Raw genomic sequence first — 7,017 nt, forward strand, 5'->3', positions numbered from 1 at the left:
ACATAGAGGATTCTTCTTCCTTTTCTGTTCTCTTCTTTCTCATATGAGCAGGAACAAGGAAAAGGGCATTCTTGTTGAAGCTGATCCAGAACCTAAAAGTACTCTGAAGAGGAAACTAAGAGAAGCTAAATTACAACAATCCAGAGACAACCTTACTGAAATTTTCGAACAAGAAAAGGAGATGGCAGCCGAACCCAACAACAATAATGCAAGAAGGATGCTTGGTGATTATACTGCACCTACGTCCAAGTTTGATGGAAGAAGCATCTCAATTCCTGCCATTGGAGCAAACAATTTTGAGCTGAAACCTCAATTAGTTGCTCTAATGCAACAAAACTGCAAGTTTCATGGATTTCCATCAGAAGATCCCTACCAGTTTTTAACTGAGTTCTTGCAGATCTGTGAGACTGTTAAGACTAATGGAGTAGATCCTGAAGTCTACAGGCTCATGCTTTTCCTTTTTGCTGTAAGAGACAGAGCTAGAACATGGTTGGACTCTCAACCTAAAGATATCCTAGACTCTTGGGATAAGCTGGTCACGGCCTTCTTGGCTAAGTTCATTCCTCCTCAAAAGCTGAGCAAGCTTAGAGTGGATGTTCAGACCTTCAAACAAAAAGATGGTGAATCCCTCTATGAAGCTTGGGAAAGATACAAGCAAATGACCAAAAGATATCCTTCTGACATGTTTTTAGAATGGACTATGATAGATATATTCTGTTATAGTCTATCTGAGTTCTCTAAGATGTTACTGGACTATTCTGCAGGTGGATCTATTCACCTAAAGAAAATGCCTGTAGAGGCTCAAGAACTTATTGACATGGTTGCAAATAACCAGTTCATGTACACTTCTGAGAGGAATTCCGTGAATAATGGGATGCTTCAAAGGAAGGGAGTTCTTGAAATTGATGCTCTGAATGCCATTTTTGGCTCAGAACAAAATTTTGACTCAACAAGTCAACATGATTTCTCAAAGTCTGAATGGATGGCAAAATGAATCCAACAGTACTAAAGAGGCATCTTCTGAAGAAGAAGCTTACGATCCTGAGAACCCTGCAATAGCAGAGGTAAATTATATGAGTGAACCTTATGGAAACACCTATAATTCATCATGGAGAAATCATCCAAATTTTTCATGGAAGGATCAACAAAATCCTTAACAAGGCTTTAATAATGGTGGAAGAAATAGGTTTAGCAATGACAAGCCTTTTCCATTATCTTCTCAGCAATAGACAAAAAATTCTGAGCAGAGCACCTCTAACTTGGCAAATATAGTCTCTGATCTGTCTAAGGCCACTTTAAGCTTCATGAGTGAAATAAGGTCCTCCATTAGAAATTTGGAGGCACAAGTGGGCCAGCTGAGTAAGAAAGTCACTGAAACTCCTCCTAGTACTCTCCCAAGTAATATTGAAGAGAATCCAAAAAGAGAGTGCAAGGCCATTGATATAATCAACATGGCCAAACCTAAAGAGGAAGGAGAGGACGTGAATCCCAATGAGGAAGACCTCATGGGACGTCTCTCAAGCAAGAATGAGTTCCCTATTGAGGATCTAAGGGAATCTGAGGCTCATATAGAGACCATAGAGATCCCATTAAACCTCCTTCTGCCATTCATGAGCTCTGAAGACTATTCTTCCTCTGAAGAGGATGAAGAGGTAACTGGAGAGCAAGTTGCTCAATATCTAGGAGCTATCATGAAGCTGAATGCCAAGTTATTTCGTAATGAGACTTGGGAAGGTGAACCTCCCTTGCTCATTAATGAACTAGATACATGGGTTCAGCAAACTTTACCTCAAAAGAGACAAGATCCTGGCAAATTCGTAATACCCTGCACCATAGGCACCATGATCTTTGAAAAAGCTTTGTGTGACCTTGGGTCAGGTATAAATCTTATGCCACTCTCTGTAATGGAGAAGCTGGGGATCATTGAGGTACAACCTACCATATTCTCATTACAAATGGCAAACAAGTCAGTAAGACAAGCTTATGGATTAGTAGAAGACGTGTTAGTGAAGGTTAAAGGCCTTTACATCCCTGCTGATTTTATAATCTTAGACACTAGGAAGGAGGAGGATGAATGCATCATCCTTGGAAGACCCTTCCTAGCCACAACAGAAGCTGTGATTGATGTTGATAGAGGAGAACTAGTCCTTCAATTAAATGGGGACTACCTTGTGTTTAAAGCTCAAGGATCTTCTTCTGCAACCATGGAAAGGAAGCATGAAAAGCTTCTCTCAGTACATAGTCAAACAAAGCCCCCACAATCAAGCTCTAAGTTTGGTGTTAGGAGGTCACAACCAAACTCTAAGTTTGGTGTTGAATCCCCATATCCAAACTCTAAGTTTGGTGTTGGGAGTCTACAACATTGACCTTATCACCTGTGAGGCTCCATGAGAGCCCACTGTCAAGCTAGTGACATTAAAGAAGCGCTTATTGTGAGGTAACCCAATTTTTATTTATCTAATTTTATTTTTATTTTTATTGTTCTTTTATGTTTTATTAGGTTCATGATCATGTGGAGTCACAAAATAAATACTAAAATTAAAAACAGAATCAAAAACAGCAGAAGAAAAAGCACACCCTGGAGGAAGGACTTACTGCCGTTTAAACGCCAGTAAGGAACATCTGGCTGGCATTCAACGCCAGAACAGAGCATGAATCTGGCGTTGAACGCCAGAAACAAGCAACATCCTGGCGTCTAAACGCCAGGTATACACCCTGAGGAAAGCTGGCGCTGAACGCCAGAAACAAGCATGGAACTGGCGTTCAATGCCAGAAACATGTTGCAGATGGGCGTTCAACGCCCAAAACAAGCATGAAGTTGGCGTTCAACGCCAGAAACAAGCATCAATTTGGTGTTGAACGCCAAGATTGCATGCAGAGGGCGTTTTACAAGCCTCATTGGTGCAGGAATGTTAAATCCTTGACACCTCAGGATCTGTGGACCCCACAGGATCCCCACCTACCTCAACTCACCTTCTCTCTTCTTCACCAATCACCTCAATCTCTCTTCCCCATTACCTCTTCACTACTCACATCCATCATCTCTTTCCCACCCAAATCCATCCTACATAGCCGAATACACACCTCTCTCCCTCTCCTGCATATCTTCTTCTTCTTCTTCTATTCTTTCTTCTTTTGCTCGAGGGCGAGCAACATTCTAAGTTTGGTATGGTAAAAGCATAGCTTTTTGCTTTTCTATAACCATTGATGGCACCTAAGGCTAGAGAAACCTCAAAAAAAAAAGAAGAAAAAAAAGAAAGACAATTGCTTCCACATTTGAGTCATGGGAGATAGAGAGATTCATCTCAAGAATCCATAGCTCAGTAGTAGAGCATTTGACTGCAAATCAAGAGATTCCTGAGATACCTCAGGGGATACATGTTCCTCCACATAATTATTGGGAGCAACTAAGGATAGGAGCACCAAAATCACTAGGGATCAAGCAACAAAGGCAAGGAAGAGACATAGAAGAGCTCAAAAAGCACCATTGGTCCTTCAAGAAGGCGCCACCCTCACTAAGGTGGACTCATTCCTTAACTTCCTTGTTCTTAATTCTCTGTTTTTCTATTTTTAAGCTTTATATTATCTATGTTTATGTCTTTATTACATTATCATTAGTAACTATGTCTTAAAGCTATGAATAATTCCATGAATCCTTCACCTTTCTTAAATGAAACATGTTTTTAATACAAAAGAACAAGAAGTAAATGAGTTTTGAATTTATCCTTGAATTTAGTTTAATTATATTGATGTGGTGACAATACTTTTTATTTTTTGAATGAATGCTTGAACAGTGCATATTTTTTATCTTGTTGTTTATGAATGTTAAAATTGTTGGCTCTTGAAAGAATGATGAACAAAGAGAAATGCTATTGATAATCTGAAAAATCATGAAATTGATTCTTGAAGCAAGAAAAAGTAGTGAATAGTAAAAGCTTGCGAAAAAAATTGGCAAAAAAAAAAGAATAATAGAAAGAAAAAGAAAAAGCAAGCAGAAAAAGCCAATAGCCCTTAAAACCAAAAGGCAAGGGTAAAAAGAATCCAAGACTTTGAGTATCAATGGATAGGAGGGCCTAAGGAAATAAAATCCAGGCCTAAGTGGCTAAATCAAGCTGTCCCTAACCATGTGCTTGTGGCATGCAGGTCCAAGTGAAAAGCTTGAGACTGAGTGGTTAAAGTCATGATCCAAAGTAAAAAGAGTGTACTTAAGAGCTCTAGACACCTCTAACTGGGGACTTTAGCAAAGCTGAGTTACAATCTGAAAAGGTTCACCCAGAAATGTGTCTGTGGCATTTATGTATCCGGTGGTAATACTGGAAAACAAAGTGCTTAGGGCCACGGCCAAGACTCATAAAAGTAGTTGTGTTCAAGAATCAACAAACATAACTAGGAGAATCAATAACACTATCTGAAATTCTGAGTTCCTAGAGATGTCAATCAATCTAAACTTCAAAGGATAAAGTGAGATGCCAAAACTGTTCAGAAGCAAAAAGCTACAAGTTCCGCTCATCTAATTAGAATTAATATTCATTGATATTCTGAGCTTTATAGTATATTCTCTTCTTTTTATCCTAATTGATTTTCGGTTGCTTGGGGACAGGCAACAATTTAAGTTTGGTGTTGTGATGAGCGGATAATTTATACGCTTTTTGGCATTGTTTTTAGATAGTTTTTAGTATAATCTAGCTACTTTTAGGGATGTTTTCATTAGTTTTTATGCTAAATTCATATTTCTGGACTTTACTATGAGTTTATGTGTTTTTCTGTGATTTCAGATAATTTCTGGCTGAAATTGAGGGACCTGAGCAAAACTCTGATAAGGAGGCTGACAAAGGACTGCTGATGTTGTTGGAATCTGACCTCCATGCACTTGAAATGGATTTTCTGGAGCTACAGAACACCAAATGGTGCGCTCTCAACGGCGTTAGAAAGTAGACATCCAGAGCTTTCCAGCAATATATAATAGTTCATACTTTATTCGTGATTAGACGACGTAAACTGGCGCTCAACACCAATTCCATGCTGCATTCTGGAGTCAAACGCCAGAAACACGTCACGAACCAGAGTTGAACGCCAAAAACACGTTAGAACTTGGCGTTCAACTCCAAAAGAAGCCTCTGCACGTGTAAAGCTCAAGCTCAGACCAAGCACACACCAAGTGGGCCCCGAAAGTGGATTTCTGCATCAATTACTTACTCCTGTAAACCTTAGTAGCTAGTCTAGTATAAATAGGACATTTTACTATTGTATTTAGTGTCTTTTGACCATGTTACATCTTTGGTCTCAGTTTTATTCTATTATTCATCTTAGGAGTTTATTGATCACGTTTGTGGGGGATGGCCATTCGGCCATGCCTAACCTTCATCACTTATGTATTTTCAACGGTGGAGTTTCTACACACCATAGATTAAGGGTGTGGAGCTCTGCTGTACCTCGAGTTTTAATGCAATTACTACTATATTTTATTCAAATTCAATCTTAATTCGGTTCTAAGATACTACTCGTACTTCAACCTGATGGATGTGATGATCCGTGACACTCATCATCATCCGTCCCTATGAACGCATGCCTGACAACCACTTCCGTTCTACAAGCGAAAGCTAGAGTGTGTATCTCTTGGATTCCTGATGCACGACACATGGTTGCCCTCGCCTGACAATCGAGCCTTCCATTCCGTGAGATCAGAGCCTTCGTGGTATAAGCTAGAATTGATGGCAGCATTCATGAGAATCCGGAAAGTCTAAACCTTGTCTGTGGTATTTCGAGTAGGATTCCAGGATTGAATGACTGTGACGAGCTTCAAACTCGCGATTGCTGGGCGTGATGACAAACGCAAAAGAATCAAGGGATTCTATTCCAACATGATCGAGAACCGACAGATGATTAACCGTGCTGTGACAGAGCATTTGGACCTTTTTCACTGAGAGGATGGGATGTAGCCATTGACAACGGTGATGCCCTATATACAGCTTGCCATGGAAAGGAGTAAGAAGGATTGGATGAAGGCAGTAGGAAAGCAGAGATTCAGAAGGAGCACAGCATCTTCATACGCCTATCTGAAATTCCCATCGATGATCTACATAAGTATTTCTATCTTTATTTTCAGTTTATTTATTATTATTATTATTCGAAAACTCCATAACCATTTATTATCCACTTTTCTGAGATTTACAAGATGACCATAGCTTGCTTCATACCAACAATCTCTGTGGGATCGACCCTTACTCACGTAAGGTTTATTACTTGGACGATCCAGTACACTTGCTGGTTAATTGAGCGAAGTTGTGAAATTATGTTTAGACCTTGGTATTGAGCACTAAGTTTTTGGGGCCATTACCTGGGAATCAATTTCGAACAATAATTTAAGTATGAATCACAATTTCGTCCACCAACAACTACTAAGTAATATAACATAAGTAAGGAATGTAAAAGAAGCGGTCTTGTACAAGAGAACGAAATAAAAGAAAACCGTGTTACAGAGAGAGAAGGAATATAAAAAAAGGAAATAATAACTAACTATAACATGGGTAGGAAGTTAGAAAAATTTTAGTTCTTAAAATTTAAATTAATCTTAATTACCAATATATACCTAAAAAATAGAAATATGTTTTAATTAAAAAATAATTGAGTAATATTAAAAACTGACTAAAGTCTAAATAATATTAAAATAATTAGCATGCTACCCTTGCATGGAAAAACCGAAAACCGTGTGCATGTTTTAACATGAATTTTTTCTTGATTTTCAACATGTTTTTCAAATTTTTCGATAACCACTTTTATCATCTTTTAACATAAATTTTTTCTTGATTTTCAATATGTTTTTCAAGCTTTTTGGTAACCACTTTTTTTCTTGATGTTCATGTTTTAACATGAATTTTTCCTTGATTTTCAACATATTTTCCAACCATCATAATCACATTAAAAACACATCAAACAAGCTTAAATTCAAGCCTCCTTGAAGCGTTAAAACACTACAAGATTTTTGTTTATTTGTGGCACTTTTTTTCTTATTTGTGG

General features: G+C 38.3%; 1 non-coding gene across 1 annotated transcript; it reads right to left on the bottom strand.

Moving 5' to 3' along the window:
* Positions 1 to 580: 580 nt before the first annotated feature.
* On the bottom strand, positions 581 to 684 carry LOC130984372 (small nucleolar RNA R71). The gene has a single exon (XR_009088311.1). It is a non-coding gene; the product is annotated as a small nucleolar RNA R71 (small nucleolar RNA).
* Between the last annotated feature and the right edge of the window lie 6,333 nt (positions 685 to 7,017).

The sequence above is a fragment of the Arachis stenosperma genome, chromosome 5 (genome assembly GCF_014773155.1).
Source record: "Arachis stenosperma cultivar V10309 chromosome 5, arast.V10309.gnm1.PFL2, whole genome shotgun sequence".
NCBI lineage: Eukaryota > Viridiplantae > Streptophyta > Magnoliopsida > Fabales > Fabaceae > Arachis > Arachis stenosperma.